This window comes from Macrotis lagotis, chromosome 6 (assembly GCF_037893015.1).
Source record: "Macrotis lagotis isolate mMagLag1 chromosome 6, bilby.v1.9.chrom.fasta, whole genome shotgun sequence".
NCBI lineage: Eukaryota > Metazoa > Chordata > Mammalia > Peramelemorphia > Peramelidae > Macrotis > Macrotis lagotis.
In genome coordinates, this window is record NC_133663.1 from 208,762,620 (window position 1) to 208,782,550 (window position 19,931).

The 19,931-nt window shown below is 33.8% G+C and overlaps 1 pseudogene; it reads right to left on the minus strand.

Annotated features, from left to right (window-relative positions):
• Positions 1 to 468: 468 nt before the first annotated feature.
• Positions 469 to 18,807, minus strand: LOC141492323 (spermine synthase pseudogene; annotated as a pseudogene).
• Between the last annotated feature and the right edge of the window lie 1,124 nt (positions 18,808 to 19,931).

Genomic DNA, 19,931 nt, shown 5'->3' on the forward strand with positions numbered 1-19,931 from the left:
CCTATCCAATAAAACATCAGTTCCAAACAAAAATAATGAAAATGAATGAGAAATTTTTTTATATTATAAACTGAAAATATGTCTGAAATGATATTTTGAAAGCTAAATCTGTAACTAATCATTTTCATAAAAATATCTGCTTCTGCCAACTGAAATTCTAATACTACAGCAAAAGAAACAAATAGCAAATAAAACAGAATAAAAAATATTATTCATCAATAATCAGTCCTGAACAATAAATATCCCCTTTCCCAGGAATATGTAGATATGGGAAATAGTTGTGGATGCAATTTTTTTTGATCTTTTTAAGGACATAGATTATGTCTGGTCTCACAAGTATAAGATATTTTTCTACCACCTACTATAGACCATGGACCCAGGGTATGTTGTATATAAGTGTAAGTTTGAATCACCAATTATTAAGTCAGAAAAGATGGATCCTGTCAAAACATCTAGTAAAAATTCATTTCAATCCAGATGTTTGGTGAACATGAGACCAAGCATCTGGATGTTTCTCATGCAACCTGTTTTCAGCTCCATTGTGTACTTGTCTCCTAGTTCTTGCCGGGAAACTTTACCCATGTTGTCCTCCATATGTGTAACAGATTTTCTGCCCGCATCTGTCATACTACAATTTCTAAAAGCATAGCCAAGACTACCTACTATAAAAAGATTTGATGTCTATGCAAACCAAAAACATCAGATGAATAGTGAAAAAATTATTCAGTCATCCAGATATTTTGTTTATCCCACACCAAACACCCAGATGTTTCTTATCAAATATGTCTATGTATCTGAAACAACACCTCGATTTTATGTTAACTGATCAAGCTGAAATGAATATCTCCTGAAGAAATTTAATCAAAAGCTATGCTAATGTGATAATTTTAGGTCAGGAATAAGTTGATTCAGGGATGTATTTTTTAAATAGTTACAAAATATTAACCTTTCTGCTCAAGATAGAAGACTTATTTTAAGGTTTTTTCCATAGGAGAAACTGGGTACATATATATATATATATACATACATATATATGTATATATATACATATATGTATATATATATACACATATATATGTATATATGCATATATACTCATGTAATGTAGATAGCTATAAATACTTATATGTACATTATAAACGCACCTGTGCATAGCTTGTTTATAAATATGCATATCTATATACCCCCATCTGATCTCAACTTTATCAGCTTTCTACCTAGCAAAAAAGCCATTTTTTTCTTATATCTCCATCACATGTCTTTTCCCCTTCGTTTTAAATGTTTCCTTTGATTTCTGTTTTAAATTTATATATAGATATATTTGAATATATATAATCTATTGAATATATATATATATATATCACTTGGTGGTTATATATCAATATTTAAATGGGCTGGAAGAAATTAGAAATACAGTCAATTGCTTGACTGCTAATTAAAGCTTTTTCTGTTCGGTATGGTCCACTAGAGTTCATAGAATTCTCATTTAGATTTTCAGAACTCTAAGTCCCCTCCATTCCATGAAAAGATATTATAGATAGCAATAGTATCAGAAAAATTATTTAATTTCTGTATCAGAACTCATTCAATTTAAAAAATATAAATGTTATGTTTAGCTCATTAAACAAGCTTCCTTAAGAAATTCTGATTTCTTTAAATCAGTTTCTCCTTTTCTCAGGGTTTGGAATAGTAAGATTAGGATCATGATATCATGTTAGTGATTCAAGGTGCTATTGTATTATGTATTAATGATTAAATTTATATCTTTTTTATGGTTTGAAAAGTGATTTGCATCGATTATTTCACTTGATTTTTTACAATAGTTCTGCTAGTAGATATATTTATAATATCACTTTCCCACATTCTATTACATTCCAGTCACATTTGAAGGGTGGTGAATGTCAGAGTTTACTAAACAAAAAAATAGACAATATTTTAGAAAGAGCTTCAAATTCTTATATTTTCTTAAAATTTAAATCTCACATCAATTCTGGGAAGTAGGTAGTGCAAGTTTCTTTATTCCAATTTTCTGGATATTAAATTAAGTCTAGATCCTAACTTAGTCATGTAAATAATAAGTGTCAGAGGCAAGATTCAAAACTATATCATCTTGAATCAAAGTACAATACTCTTTGCCTTACCTGTTTTGCCGATTGATTAGAGAATAAAGTCTTCTTATTCAATTAATAGCTGAGTGACTATTAAAAGGGAGTCCCTATCTTTATGAAGCAAAAGAAGACAATAGAAACTAAGGAAATATTCCTTAACAAGATATATTCAAGTAAAGAATTTATTAGTAATAAAAGACTATGGATGATATAAAAAATTAAAAGAATTCAAATCATTCTCTCATAGAAGTGTAAAAGGGAGTAGGATGAAAATCACTCTAGGATTGGTGGGTTGGGAGAGGTTTTGTTGAAATTGTTGGAATTAAGTAGAGGCAAGGACTCACCTGAACTCCCCCAAATTCCTTACTTAACAATTTTAAAATAAGTCACATTGAGTTTTGGAGAGGTAGAATACATACAAGTTTTAGGTAAAATGATTTTCTAGCCCATGAGAACTAAGGAAATCAGCAAGAAAGATTGTCGAACTGGGGTACAACAGGAGAAATGCTAGCAGCAGGCCTTGGAGGTGGCTGCAACAGGAGCTCCCAGTCAAAAAGATCATACAACTATCAAGAAAGAGACTATAGAGGAACTTTTTGCATGCTGAGTTCAGAACCCAGTTGCCTTTCCCATGTGTAGTTTTAGTTAGTTGTTCCAGGATGAAGAGAAACAGTGGTACACTGGGACCATGGCCCTGATCATAGTTTTATGACAAAAAAAGTATAGTTATTCACAAGGGAGTAAGGGTCCAGTTGTAAGGGAGAAAGAAGCACAAATGCTTGCAGCTACAGGAAGGCAGGACATCTGGTCACAGTTCCAGGGCCAAAAGAAACAATAGCACTTGCAGCTAAAGAGCAACCAAATTCTTTGAACAGAACACAGATCAGGAGAACAGTGATCACAGTTTACATTAGATAATACTACCTTGGAAACATGGAAAACTTAGATCTCCAGAATTAGTTCTGAAAACAGTAGCATGGAAAATCTAAAGTGTGGGACAGTTCCACTCTAGGAGCACAGCTCAATTTTAACAAAGTTAAAAGTCAAGAAATTGGGGGTGGTGAGGAGAAAGAACCAAAATGGAAGAGAGATAACAAAAACTTCCCTAAGCTCCTCCAGGCTTCCCTCAGCAATAACATTAATCAAAACTCTAAATGGATTCTGGAGCAACAGGTCCCACACAAGAACAGAGTTGAGCATTTTTCAGCTTCAGATATCTGGAAAGTACTTCAGAAAAGGTCTGTCTCACTAGGGTGGAGAGGGAACAGGACCAAATACAAGGAGTAGAGCCTAGAGACAGGGTGGAATTCCAAAGGGATGTAATATCATATTATTAATCGGGAATTACAATCAACAATTGCAACTGTGGAAAAATATGAAAGCATCAACATTAAAAGATCAAAGGGCCTAGAATATGATATTCAGAAGGACAAATCAACTATCCAGAAAAAGCGGGTATACTCTTTCAGGGGTACATTCAATGACTTTAAAAATTTCCTGATGAAAGGATCAGAGCTTAACAGAAAATTCTATTTTCAGCCATGAGACTGAAAAGATACATAAAAAGGTAAAGAGAGGAAAAGAAAAAATGATATTCAATAAGATTAAACTGGCTATATCCCTACATGGAAAAATAGTACTCATAACACTTGTGAACTATATTTCTGTTAGAGGGAGTATACTTAGAAAGAAGGTATGGACATAGCTGAATTTGATAAGCTGATATACAAAATTAAGACTTTTATAAAAGGAATTGTACTGGAATTGAGGAAAGGGGAGGCAGAATGGAGAAAACTGCATCATGTGAAGAGAAGCAAAGGACCTAGTACAGTAAAGGGAAAGCAGAGAGGGGAGTGAGTATTGTGTCAATCTTACTTTCATCAGATCTGACTCAAAGAGGTAATAATATCTACACTCACTTGAGGTTAGAAATTTATCTTAGGGAATTAGGAAGAGAAATTGTGGAGGGGGGAAGGAGGAACTGATGGAAAGAGAGAAGAGAGTGTAAAAGTAGGGCAGGAAGGGGAAAGAAAAGAGGGCCTGATAGAAGGGAGGGCAAATTGAGGGAGGAGGCAGAAGTTAAACCACTGGTGAAGAGGGATAGGATAAAAGGAGAGAGAAAAGTACAAATGAAGGGGAGACAGGATTGAATGGGATGAGCACACCTGTAAAACAGAAGCAGATAGCAGAGTAGATTAAAAATTGGAAATCTACAATATGTTGTTCACAGGAGACACATCAGAAGCAGAGAGATACAGTAAAGATAAAAGGCAAGAACAGAATATAATATATATTATGCTTAGGCTGGAGTGAAAAAAGCAGAGGTAGGCAGGTAAAGTAAAAGCAAAACTAGATTTCATTAAAAGAGACAATGAAGGGGGTGGCTAGGTGGCACAGTGAATAGAGCACTGGCCTTGGAGTCAGGAATACCTGGGTTCAAATCCTACCTCGGATACTTAATAATAACCTAGCTGTGTGGCCTTTGGCAAGCCACTTAACCCCACTGCCTTGAAAAAAGAGAAATAAAAAGGGACAATGAAGAAAGCTTCATCTTCCTAAAATATACTATAGACAATGAAATAATATTAATATTAAACATATATGCACCAAGTAATATAGCATTAAAATTCTTAGAGGAGAAACAAGATGAATTACAAGAAGACACTGACAGCAAAACTATGTTAGTGCAGGACCTCAACCTCTCTGAGAATTAGATAAATCTAACCACAAAATAAAGAAGGAAGTTGAGGAGAGGAATACAATTTTAGAAAAGTTAGATATGATAGATCTCTGGAGAAAATTGAATGGGGACAGAGAGGAATATACCTCTTTCTCAGTGGTGCATGGCACATAAACAAAAATAAAGCACCTAGAAACATCACAACTGTAGGAAGGCAGAAATATCAAATGCATCCTTTTCAGATGATGACACAGTAAAAGAAAATCACGTGTAATAAAGGGTCTTGGAAAGAGAGGCTAAAAATAGACTGGAAACTAAATAATACAATTTTAAAGGATGAGTGGATCAAACAATAAATCAGATATGATCAATAGTTTAATCAGTAATTTTATCAAGATCAGTAATTGACAATAATATAACAACATACCAAAATTTGTGGAATATAACCAATTCAGTTATTAGGGAAATTTTTATATCTCTAAATGCTTGCAGAGAGAAAGATATCAATGAATTATATACAACTAAAAAAACCTAGAAGAATAAATCAAATATACCCAATTAAATACTAAATTAAAAATTCTGAAAATCAAAGGAGAGATTAATAAAATTAAATTAATAAAATTAAAAGTAAAAAAAACTATTAAACTGATAAATAAAACTAAGAGATCTTGTATGAAAAAAATCAATAAAATGGATAAATCTTTGGCTAAATTGTTTTAAAAATTGAAGGGAGAAAATCAGGATCAAAAATGAAAAAGGGTGAATGAGGAGAAAAATTAAAATAATAATTCAGAATATTTTGACCAAAAATATGATAATAAATTTGACTATATAAGTGAAGTAGAAGAATATTTAAAAAATATGAATTGTCCAGATTAACAGAGGAGGAAATAAAATAATTAATAACTCCATTTCAGAAAAAAAATAAGTTGAACACATCATCAAGGAACTCCCTAAGAAAAAAATCTCCAGGGCCAGATGGATATATGAATGAATTCAGTCAAACATTTAAAGAAAAATTAATTCCAATTCTATATAAACTATTTGAAAAATAGGTGAAGTTCTGCTAAATTCATTTTATGATAACAATATGGTGCTGATACATAAACAGAAAGAGTCAGAACAGAGAAAGAAAATTATAAACCAATTTCCCTAATGAATAATGATGCAAGGTACTCTATTAAGACTATTAAAAACACTAGAGAATAGAAATAGAGTTTTTCTTAAAATGATAAACAGTATTTCTCTAAAACCCTCAACAAGCATTTTATATAATGCAGATAAGGTAGAAGCCATCTCAATAAGATTAGACTGAAAAAGGATGCTCATTAGAACCACTATTATTCAAAATTGTATTAAAAATGTAATTTTTAGCAATAAGAGTAGAAAAAGAAATTATAATAGGCAATGAGACAACAAAACTATCACTCTCTGCAGATGATAGGATTGTATACTTGGACAATACCTTAAAAATTACAAATTTAGGAAAGTTGAAAGATGCAAAATAAACTCACATAAATCATGAGCAGTTCTATATATTAACAACAAAAGCCAATATCAAGAGATAGAAAAATTCCATTCAATACAACCATAGACAACATAAAATATTTGGGAATCTACTTGCCAAGACAAACTCAGAAACTATATGAGCACAATTATAAAACACTTTACACAAATATAGTTGGATCTAAACAAATTGGAAAATGTCAATTGCTCATGAATCAGTTGAGCTAAAATACTAAAAATAACAATTCTATGTAAATTAAATTATATATTCACTACCATACCAATCAAAGTACCAAAAATATTTTATAGACCTAGAAAAAATAGTAGCAAAATTCATCTGGAAGAACAAAAGATCAAGAATATAAAGGGAAATAATGAAAAAAAAATGCAAAGGAAGGTGCCCTAGTCATACCAGATTTAAAATTATATTATAAAGTGGCAATCATCAAAACTGTTGGGGGTGGCAGAGCCAAGTGGCATGCGGACAGGATTTCCCAGGAACTCTCTTCCAAAATATAAGAAAACCTTAAAATTATGACTCTCACTAAATTTTTTGAGAGACAGTCTACAGAAAGATTCAATGAGGCAATTCTCTAGCCCAAGGTAACCTGGAAGATTGTGGGAAGGCTCTGTTCCATGGGGTTGGAGGGAGTGGCAGTACCCCAAAGCGAAGGAGCTCAAGCCTTTCAAGAACAGCCCAAGGTGTCCCTGGTAGCCTCTGGGAGCAGCAGAAGCAGTTTCCAGACCTGCCAACCCAGGGAACACCAAGCACAACTTGAAAGATCAGTGAGGAAACTTCTATCAGATTGAGCATGGAGTCCAGGTCAGCATGGCCCTCAGTGCAGCCACAGTCCTTGGCACAGTCCAAATCCCAGGAAAAATAAGCAGGCCTAAAAGCCTAGCAGGGAGCCACCCAGGACTTAGTCAAGCACTTAGCCCATGGAAGGTAAGGGGGTGAGGAGATATTGTTGAGGTCTCTCCTCTGTTTCTGGGGCAGGACTTTGGTGCTTCAGACCCTGGTAACAGTCTGGGGCCCCATACTACCCTAGCAGAGCAGGGACCCTCTTCAAAGCTCCAGGGCAAAAGGGTGTGCTTGTGGTCATCCACATGTCAGGAGAGAACCTCTCCTTAGACCTTGAAGGAAGTGAGGTACTTGCAGGGGTGTCCTAATAATACTCAAAAACTCAGGAAGCACCCCCAAAACCAGGGTATAGACAGGAAATAAGTAAACAGAGAAAAAAGGAACCTGATCATAAACAATTACTTTGGTCCCATGGAAGATCAAAACACACATTCAGAAGATGGAAAAGTCCAAGCTTCTATAGCAAAAGCCTCCAAGAAAAATAGAAGTTGGGCTCAGGCTATGACAGAGCTCAAAAAAGATATTGAAAATGAAGTAAGGCAGGTAGAGGAAAATTGGGAAGAAAAATGAGAGAGATGCAGGAAAAGCATGAAAACCAAGCCAGCAGCTTGATCAAGAAGATCCAAAAAATGCTGAAGAAAACAACATATTAAAAACCAGTTTAGTTCAAATGGAAAAAACAATCAAAAAGTTAATGAGGAGAAGAAGAATATTCAACTGTCCAGATGGAAAAAGGAGATAAGAAAGCTCTCTAAAAAAAAAACAACTCCTTCAAATGTAAAATGGAGCTAAAGGAAGCTGATGACTGCAACAAATCAAGAAACAATAAAACAAGAATGAAAAACTAGAAGAAAATGTGAAATATCTCATTGGAAAAACAACTGACCTAGAGAACATATCCAAGAGAGATAATTTAAAAATTATTGGACTACTTGAAAGTTATAACTAGGAAAAGAGCCTTTGACTTCATTTTTTTAAAGTTAAGCGGTTTGATCAAGAGCACACAGATAGGTAATTATTAAGTGTCTGAGGCCGGATTTGAACTCAGGTACTCCTGACTCCAGAGCCAGTGCTCTATCCACTGCACCACTTAGCTGCCCCCTTTGACTTCATTTTTAAATAATTTCTACAGGAAAATTGCCTTGATATCCAAGAAGCCAGAGGGTAAAATAGAAATTGAAAGAATTCACCAATCAACTGCTGAAAGAAATCCAAAAAAATAATTAACCCCAGGAATATTATAGCCAAATTCCAGAACTCCCAAGTCAAAGAGAAAATACTACAAGCAACCAGAATGAAACAATTCAAATATTGTGGAGCTACAGTCAGGATTACACAGGACTTAGCAATGTATTCATTAAGGCCTTGTAGGGCTTGGAATATAATATTTCAGAAGGTAAAAAGAGCTTGGAATGCAACCAAGAATCAACTATCCAACAAAACTGAACAACCTCTTTCAGGGGGAAAAGATCGACTTTCCATGAAAAAGGGGGTTTCAAATGTTCCTGTTGAAACAGCCAGAGATGAACAGAATGTTGGTCTTCAAGTAAAAGACTCAGGTGAAGCATAGAGAGGGTAGATAAGAAGGGTAAATCATGATGGATTTAATGATGTTGAACTGTATGAATTCCTGCATGGGAAGATGATACTGATAATACTCATATGAACCTTCTCATTTAATAGAATAGTTAGGAACATATATAGACAAGGCACAAGAGGGAACTGAATTTGAAGATATAATATATTGTAAAAATGGAGTCAATGAGTGAAAAGAGAATGTACTGAGAGAAAGGAGAGGTTGAATGGGCTAAGATATGTCATGTAAAATTTCATGTAATAAAAGATAAAGCTTGAAGGGGGGAAGATGAGGGGAATGAGTGAGCCTTCATTCTCATCTGAAATGGCTCATAGAGGAAAGAACATACATATTTAATAGGGTATAGAAATCTAAAGGAAAAAGGAGAGGAAGGGGATGGGAGAAAGGGGACAGGGGGAGGGGGGATGTAGGTGATAGAAGAGAGGCTAGATCATGGGAGAGGGTAGTCAGATACAACACATTGTTTTGTTTTTTAACTTTTTGCAAGGTGGTGGGATTGGGTGGCCTGTCTGGGACCACAGGGCTGGGTGGTTGCTGTGTCTCTGTTGTGAGATATTGGCATTGGGCCTTCTGGCCCCAGAGCCGGTGTTCTATATGATGTGCCACTTGACTGCCCCATAGCACACTTTTGAAGAGAAACAGACTGAAAGGAGAGAGGAAATATAAAAAATAGGAATGGGGAGGAATGGATGGAGGGGATTACAATCAGCAACAGCAGCTGTGGAAAAACATAGAGGTAACTTTTCTGATGGACCTATGATAAAGAATGCAATCCTCCCCAGAGACAGAGCTGATGGTATCTGAACACAGACTGAAGCACATTTTTTCCCCTTTTTCTTTCACTTTATTTCTTGGGAGGTTTTATATTTTTGTGGTGGGGGGGGGATTATGTTTACTCTTACAACAAGACTATTTTACAAATTGTGAATAAATAAAAATGTAAATTAAAAAATTCTTCATGTGGGGGGATAAAGAGTGGGACAGAAAAGAAATAATTAGAAAAAATAATAAAATTAAATTTGAAAGAAAAAAACTGTTTAGTACTGGATGAGAAATAGATTAGTGAATCAGTGGACTAGATTAGGTACAAAAAAGAAACAGTAATAAAGGAGTATAGTAATCTACTGTTTGATAAACCTAAAGACTCCAGTTTGGGAGATAACTCATTATATGATTAAAAACTGCTGGGAAAACTGGAAAATAGTTTGATGGAAGCTAGGCATAGATCAGCATCTCACTTTTTACCAAAATAAGGTTGAAATGGGTAGAGGATTTAAATGTAAAAGGTGATACCATAAGCCAATTAGGATAACAAAGAATAGTTTATCTATTTGTCAGATCTATGGAAAGGGGAGGCATTTCTAACCAAACAAAAACCTGAGAACATTACAAAATGAAAAGGAATAATTATGATTACATTAAATTAAAAAGGTTTTGCAGAAATCCAATACAATCAAGATTAAAAGGAATGCTGTAAGTTAAGAAACAATGTTTTACAGTTAGCATTCTGATAAAGGTCTCATTTCTAAAATATATAGAGAACTGAGTCAATTTAGAAGAATACAAGTCATTCTCCAGTTGATAAGTGGTAAAAGGATATGAACAGGCAAATGGCAACAAGGATATGAAGAAATTAGAGATATCTATAGACCTATGAAAAAATGTTCTAAATCATTATTGATTAGAGAAATGCAAATTAAAACAATTCTGAGGTACCACCTCACACCTATCATTAGTCTATTAGACTGGCCAATATGACAAAAAAGAAAATGATCAATGTTGGGGGTATGTGGGAAAACTTGGAAACAATGAATTTTGGTGTAGTTGCAAACTGATCCATTCTAGAGAGCAATTTGCAACTATGCCCAAAGTGCAATAAAACTGTGCATACCCTTTGATACAGCAATTTCATTATTAGATCTGAATCTAAAAGACATCATAAAAAGTGGAAAAGTCCTACATGTACAAAAATATTAATAACAACTACCTTTGTAGTGGTGAAGAATTAGAAATTGAAATGATGTCCATCAGTTGGTGAATGGCTGAACAAATTGTAGTATGTGAATGTGATAGACTTGCATGAAATAAGCAGAACTAGAAGAATATTGTATACATTAACAGCAACACAGTGTGATAATCATTTTGATGACCTTAGCTCTTCTCAGCAGTTTAATGATTAAAGGTAATTCTAAAGAACTCATGATGGAAAATATCATCCATATTCAGAAAAGCAACTATGAAGTCTGAATACAGGCTAAAGCATACAATTTTTAATTTTTAAAATTTATTTTGTGCTTTATATTTTTTGTCTCATGTTTTTTCCCTTATGTTCTGATTCTTCTTTCACAATATGACTAATGAAATATGTTTACTATAATTATGCATGTATAGCCTATATCAGATTGTTCTCTATCAAGGTGAGAGGGGAGGAAAAGGAGGGAAGAAGAAAAATATGGAACTCAAAATGAATGCTGAATGTTGAAATTTATCTTTGCATATAGTGGAGGAAAATAACTAAATAGATGAGTTTTTAGTTTTGCTTTTTTTTTTGTTTCTTTTGGAAGGCAATGCGGTGAAGTGTCTTGTCCAAGGTCACCCAGCTAGGTAAATTATTAAGTGTCTGAGGTTGGACTTGAACTCAGGTCCTCCTGACTCAAGGGCCTGTGCTCTGTCCCTTGTGCCACTTAGCTATCCCCCCCAAATGTTTTAAAAAGTCAAGAAATAGACTTGCAAAATGAGCACAAAATAAAAAAAAAAATTAATCTGACCATAAAAGATATGGTGGAAGGGAAGATCAAGACACAAATATAGAAGAAAATGATGATTTCAAAACAACTACAAATAAAACCTGAAAGAAAAAACACAACAAGGCAAACAAGAATTCCTAGAAGAGTTCAAAAAGGAATTTAAAAATCAAATAAGAGTGGTAGAAGAAAAATTGAGAAAGAAAATGAGAGCATCACAAGGAAATTGTAAAAAGAGAAACAAAAATTTTGCAAACAATACATGAAAATTATTTAAGAAAATGAGACCTTAAAAACAAAATCAGACAAAAAAAGGCAAATGAGGCATCAACTTGATTAAAGAGAAAAACTCAAAAAGAAAAAATGACTAAATGCAAAAATTCACTAAAGAAAAAAACTTCTTTTATTATTTATTTTTTTAGGTTTTTGAAAGGCAATGGGATTAGGTGGCTTGCCCAAGGCCACACAGCTAGGTAATTATTAAGTGCCTGAGGTGCGATTTGAACTCAGGTACTCCTGACTCCAGGGCCAGTGCTATATCCACTGCACCACCTAGCCGCCCCCAAGGGGAAAAAACTTCTTAAAAAGTAGAACTGGAAAAAAGGAAGTACAAAAGATAATGGAAGAATATGGTTCCTCAAAAATTAGAATTAGGTAAGTGGACTCAAAAAAAATAAATTCAAAAGAATGAAAAGATAAAACAAAATGTGAAATGTTTCGTAAAAATAAAAACAATTGGCCTGGAAAATAGATTGAGAGGGGCAGCTAGGTGGCGCAGTGGATAGAGCACAGCCCCTGGAATCGGGAGTACCTGAGTTCAAATGTGACCTCAGACACTTAATTACCTAGCTGTGTGGCCTTGGGCAAGCCACTTAACCCTATTGCCTTGAAAAGAGTCACATAAAGAGATTATATATAAAGCTGGAGAACATATTTTTCACTTGAGGTAAAAAGAAACAAACAGCAACTAAATTAACAATAAAAACCAGAAGTAGTAATCATTATCTCAAAGCAAAAGCAAAAATAGACTTAATTAACAAAGAAAGTACATTTTTTTAAAAAGTAGAACATAGTTAAAAAAGTATCAACAAGATTAAACATTATGTACATACAATGTACAATGGCATAGTTTTCATTCTTTTTTTTTTTTAAGTTTTTGCTGGGCAATGGGGTTAAGTGGCTTGCCCAAGGCCACACAGCTAGGTAATTATTAAATGTCTGAGGCTGAATTTGAACTCAGATACTCCTGACTCCAGAGCTGGTGCTCTATTCACTGCGCCACATAGCCCCCCCCAGTTTTCAGATGATTAAAGGAAAAATCAAATCAGTAAATTATAGAAGGAAAAATCAATCTATAAAACTGAACAAAACTTTTCCTTCTCAGAATTAGCAAAATCTAATGATAAACTAAAGAAGAAAGAAGTTAAAGGGATGAATAGAATTTTAGAAAAGTTAAATAAAATGGACCACTGGAGAACAATGAATGGGAAAAGAAAGGAGGATAGCTTATTCTTCAGTTGTTCATGGTACTTATGCAAAAAGTGACTGTCATAAAAACTTCACAACCAAATGCAGAAAAGCATAAATATTAAATGAATCCTTTTCAAACCAATAAAAATAAATTCAATAAAGGATCAAGGAAACAGATAAAACTTAATTGAAAATCCTAATCCTAATCAAAGAACAAATCATAGAAGCACTCAAATATATATTTTTTAGGGTTTTTTTTTTAACAAGGAAAATGGGGTTAAGTGGCTTTCCAAGGCCACACAGCTAGGTAATTATTAAGTGTCTGAGGCCAGATTTGAATGCAGGTACTCCTGACTCCAGGGCAGCTGCTTTATCCACTGTGCCACCTAGCCGCCCCTGCAATCAAATATTTTTTTAAAGAAGGAAATGAGATAGCATAGCAAAACTTATAGAAAGTAGCCACAACAGTACTTATGGGAAAATTTATATCTCTAAATGCTTGCTTCAGAAAAAAAGAGAAAAAGAATAAATTTTATATCCCCAATTAAACAACAAATTGGAAACTCTGCAAATCCAAGGCAAGCCTAATATAATTGAATGTAAAAAAATTGGATTAATAAACAAAATGAGGCACTGATTTAATTAGAAAACAAGATAGTGAAACTATTGATTTATTTGATTTTTTCTAAAGAAAACCAAATTATCAGCATCAAAAATTAAAAGGATGAAATCATCATCGATGAAGTTGAAATCAAGCAAATATTCGAGAGCTATTTTGCCCAGTTATTTGTCAAAAAATTTAACAATCCATGTGAAATGGATGAATATTTCTAAAAATCGCAACTTCATAGATTAAAGGAATAAATACTTCAATAATGTTCTTATAAAAAAGAAATTGAACAAGCCATAAATGAGCTCCCTAAGAAAATCTCCAAGACTAGATAGATTCACAAGGGAGAATTTCTCCAAGCAAGAGCTAGAAAGCATTATGGGATATATAATGGATAATTTTGATTACATCAAATTAAAAAAAATTTGTATAGACAAAACAAATATAGCCGTGAAAAGAAATAAAGAAGGAAATAAGTTTTCGGAGGGAAATACAACAAGTTTCTTTAATTAAAGTCTCATTTCTCAAATATAGAGAGGACTTAGTCAAATTTAGAAGAATACAAACCATTAACCCAACTGATAAATGGTCAAACATATGAACACATAGTTTTCAGAAGAAGAAAATAATGTTAATATTAAAATTAAAAGCATTACATTACTATTGATTAGAAAAATGCAAATTAAAATAACTTGGAAGGACCACTTCATACCTATCAGATTGGCTAATAGAATAGAAAAGGAATGTGAGAATGTGATAAAATTGAGACATTAATACATTTTTGGTAGAGTTGCAAAATGGTCTAATCATGGAGAACAATTGGGAACTATGCCTAAGGGCTAGCAAACTATGCATAGCCCTTTGATCAAGCAACACCTTTCCTATGTCTGTATCCCAAAGATATCAAAAGAAAAGGAAAAAGACTTACATGTACATATTTATAGCAACTCTTTTAGTGGTAGCAAAGAATTAAGGAATCATTGGACAAGTTGTGATATATGATGATAATAGAATACTGTTGTGTTATAAGTGTAACAAGCAGGGGTGGCTAGGTGGTACAGTGGATAGAGCACTGGCCTTGGAGAGTCAGGAGTACCTGAGTTCAAATCCAGCCTCAGACACCTAACAATTACCTAGCCAGTGGCCTTGGGCAAGCTACTTAACCCCATTGCCTTGAAAAATCTAAAAATAAAAAAAGAGTAACAAGTAGGATGGTTTCAGAAAAAAACTTGAAGTGTAGAATTAAGAGAACATTATACATAGTAAAGAGGAGTACTGTACAATAATCACTTGTCAACGATTGAATGATTCTGAACCATACAATGAAGGATTTTTTTCCCCAGAGGTCACAGAACTAGAAATTAGAGACAGAAGAACCTATTAAAATATTATAGCAAGGGCCGGCTAGGTGGCATAGTGAATAAAGCACCGGCCCTGGAGTTAGGAGTACCTGGGTTCAAATCCGGTCTCAGACACTTAATAATTACCTAGCTGTGTGGCCTTGGGCAAGCCACTTAACCTCGTTTGCCTTGCAAAAACTTTAAAAAAATGTTACAGCAATAATCTAAGCATGAAGTGAGTTTGTACAATAGAGAAGGCGAGGAAGGACCTGAGTCAAGAAATTATGAAGAAAATTCCATATAATTTAGTGACTGATAGAATATAAGGAGTCAACAAGAATAAAGATGCAGATGCAAAGATAAAAAAAGCAAAACCTTCATCTTGAAAATAGTCGTCTTTAAAAACCATTTTGACTAGCGAATTAAAGCAAAGAGCTGAGTCATTTAGTTAATATGAATTAATTAGATAGCTAATAAGAAAATATATTGCTTTTGATTTTTTGTTGTTGTTGTTCAGTAGTTTCAGTCCTATCCCTGGTAACTACATGTAGTAGCAAGGATACTAGAGTGGTTTGAAATTTCCTTCTTTAGCTCAATTTACAGATGAGGAGGGGCGGCTAGTTGGCACAATGAATAGAGCACTGGTCCTGGAGTCAGGAGGACTTGAGTTCAAATATTGCCTCAGACACTTAATAATTACCTAGTTGTGTGGCTTTGGGCAAACCACTTAGCCCCATTTGCCTTGCAAAAATCTAAAAAATATTTACAGATGAGGAACTGAGGCAAACAGAGTTAATGACTTGATCATGGTCATATAGCTAGTAAGCTGTAAGATAAGTCTTCCTGATAATAGGCCAGATACTCTATCCACTAAGCCATCTAGCTTCCTTTTTGTTTTTGGTTGGTGATATTAAAGCAGAAAGAGAAGAATCATTTATATGATACTGCCAAATGCCAGTAACTGCTAAGTGTTTTAAAATATTTTCTCACTTGATAGTCATAACAAGCTATGTGCTGTTATTATCTTCATTTTAAAGTTGAGGAAACTGAGGCAAATAAAGTTCAGTGATTTGCCCAGCACACACAACCATTAAATATTTGAGGACAGATCAGAATTTAGATCTTTCTGACTCCATATGCAGTGCTCTATCTATTGTACCACCTATTCTCCAAAATTCAGTAGGTACAAAATTTACTATAAACATTTAACCTAAAATTATCTCTACATAAGACAGTGATACTCAGGGAGATTTTAATAAATTTTCAATATTAAGGTCTCAGTCTATAACAAAAGTTAACCAGAAAATCAACTCAACCATCTATTATATCTCCTACATCTGTAGTCCATATATAGACAACATAAGAACCTGTCACTATATATGGGCAGCTATTTATAGAAAACTAACAGGAATATAATTCTGGATAAAGGTCAGAATAAAATAGTCTCATTTCTCCCAATTCTCTTTAATCAAATAAATTTGGATCATAGACCTTGGAACTGTAAAAGTCTGGAGAGATATAACTGGTCTAACCACTTGTAGTGAAATACCCAGACAGTTTAGTTGACTTGTCTAATGTCATAGAGGAAGTATGCAAAAAAGCTGGGATCTAAATCCAAGTTATCTACCTACAAATTTGATTGTTTTTTCCATTCTATAGGATTCTATATCCCATTCATTCTATGTGTCTAGCATTATGCTAGTATGTGAATAACTGAGCTGGAAGAAACAGTTATAGTCCGGAAAAGTTAAGGGACTTATACAAGACACAGAGTTAATTAGTGTCTGACATCTATGAGGTATAATTTAGTTGGGAGAGAAGACATACATAGAAAAAAATCAAAAGAGAAATACAATCTTATGATATAAATAGTTAAAATTTCACATAAGCAATTCTCATGATATATGAAATAATGAGTATAATTAGAGATCAGAAAAAAAGAGTACCAATACTGGTTAAAGTTACAGTGAAGACTCTAGCCTGGTTAAAGAAAAAAGTTTGCATTAGGGAAAATTGGGAAATAAAATTGGAGCCCTTAAGTGGAGTTAATATTACAGATGGTTTTAATTACCAAGATGATAAATTTTCACTCCATCTAATAAGGTATGGAAATCATCATAAATTCTTAATCTTTTTAGGTTACCAGAGAAATGTTGAAGGAAGAATAATAAGAATTTAGAAATAAATTGATATAGCTAGAATGACTAAGGAATATATAAAATACTTAGAATTTCATTCAAAATAGTAACCAAAGCTATAAAATATGGGAACTATCTGAAACAATCATGAAACACTTTCTAGAAATAAAAAAAATAGACAAATAGTTAAAGAAATAAACCAAAAAAATAAAATATATAATTTATTAAAAATATGAAAATCATATTTATATAAATAATTACTTATATCACATATAATACTTATATATAAAATATATAATTTATATAAAATTTAAAATAAACTTAAAAAACAACTAAAGTAACTGCTCATGGTGAGTCCCAAACAATATAATAAAAAGAACAATGTTACCTAAATTAATTTATTCATTTGGTGATATAGCAATCTAACTATCAAAAGATTTCTTTCTATTTATTTCAGGGGGAAATAGATGCCTGAGCTCAGATTTGAACTCAGGTCCTCCTGACTCCAGGACTGGTAAACTATCTACTGTGCCACCTAGCTGCCCCCCCCCAAATTTCTTTATAGAACCAGAAAAAAATAATAACCAAGTCTATCTGGTGGAACAAATTAGAAAGAATCTCAAGTAAATAGATTCCTTGTATTTGGCAAGCAGTAGTATATTGTTTCTGTTATTTTTTGCATGTTTTATACCTCAAGTTCATTTATTTACTTTTCTATTTATTTTTTTTATTTTTTATTTGCAAGGCAATGGGGTTAAGTGACTTGCCCAAGGCCACACAGCTAGGTAATTTTTAAGTGTCTGAGGTCAGATTTGAACTCAGGTACTCCTAACTCCTGGGCTGGTGCTCTATCCACTGCACCACCTAGCCACCCCACTTTTCTATTTCTTAATCAGAACCAAGTCATTGTGGTGCTTACTGTTTTGAGATATGGAGTATCCTTCCAACCCTCCCCCATGTCTTTGTTTTCATTATTTCTTTTGAGATTGTGATCCTTTATCTGAAACTGCTTTTCCTCCAAGTTACCAATTATCACTCAATTACTAAATATTTTATTTTAAATCTTCATCTGTCTGGGAGCACTGTTATTAACTTTAAAGTTTGGTTTAACCCAATTTCTAAAACAGAATCAACTTTTGGAAAAGATATATATATATGTATATATGTATATATATACATATATACATACACACACACACACACACACACACACACACACACACAAACACACACTCTGCCAAATTGACATCTCCACTGAGGGTAAGGATATTTCCACACTGCTTCGAATGCAGAATTTTAATGTTCTGATAAGGTGAATCTTCACCATACACAACTTCATCTATGTGATACTCCACTAGGTGTCCATCAGCTGTAGGCCAATAATTATCGATCTTGCCTCCTAGTACAAGAGCTGGCAATCGTTTTAACCTTCCAATACTACCCTGACACAGTTCTTTCATTCTTTCTTTCTTCTAATTTGCTTAGTCGATTGTCAATTTCTTCTCTTCCTTTCAAATCATTGTTGTAACTCTGTACACCCATCAACACTAATCCATGTGGGTAAATTCTCAGACTGGCGAAACTGCCATTTTTGTTAATGAAGGTTGCTAAATATCCATGATCTTCTCAAGAATGAATTGGTTCTGTCATTGCCTGCGCTTCAAAAACAGATTGCAGACCTTTAAGAATGGCATCTCCATCAGCTTTCGCACTGACCTGGAAATCAAGGGTATTGTGTCGCATGGCTGCCATAATGAGGTAGAGCCCAGTGCCATGTCTGATGGAGGCAGCTGCGGCTGCTGCTGCTGCTGCAGCCTGTGCAACCGTGTGCATGTGTGTGTGAGCACATATGTGTGTGAGCACGTGTGTGGGGATATGTATGTTAGCCAGTCTCTCCTTTTAAACACACTCTCCTTTCTAAGTTTTCGTGACATTCTTCTCTCCTAGTATTTTTCTTTTCTGACCACTTGTAACAGTCTCCTATGCTGTTCCATCACCAAAATAACATAACCTACACATAAATGTTGGTGTTCTCCATGGTTCTCTTTTAGTTCTCTTCTCCCTCTAAACATGCTTGGTAAACTCTTCATCACTTATGAGTTTAAATATCATTACATGTGATTCCCAGCTTATGAATATATATGTATACATGCCTGTATAGTCAGCTTCAGTTTCTTGTCTGAGTTCTAATCTTATATTACTATTTGTTTTTTGAATATTTTAAACTTGGTGTTGTGGAAACATATTAAATGTAGAATGTCCAAAACTGAATTCATTATCTCTCCCCTAAAAAACAAAACAAAACAACAACCCTCTGCTCTTCAAAATGCCATTTCTGTAAAGGATAAAATCCTAGTTTCTTTTTCCCAGGTTTATAATCTGGGCATTATCTGGAATTCTTAACTTTCCCTTATTCCACAAATCCAATCAATTGCCAAATCTTTTGAATTTTACCTTTATAATATTTCTTCTATTTGACCATTTGTCTCTACTTACAGAGTCTCCCCTTAAGAACATATTCTCATTACTGGTGATTTAGACTACTTCAATAGCCTCCCAATTGATCTCATTCCATTTAATACCAAACCCTTCTGCAAAGTCATTTTCCATATCTGTAGACATGATCAAACTGTCATCCCACTCATTTCCAATGCCTTTATCTTACCTCTAGGTTCAAATATAAATTCTTCTCTTTATCTTTGAAAAACCCTATAGTCTATCTTTCCAAGTTATTATTCTCCCATGTGCATTCTATGATGTAAGTAACCTTGTCTTTGTTCTATTCCTCTCAAAGGAATACTTGGCCTCTTGCCTTCCTTCATGCCCTACAGACCTGTACCTCATATAGTCCCATTTTTCTTTTAATACACAGTTCA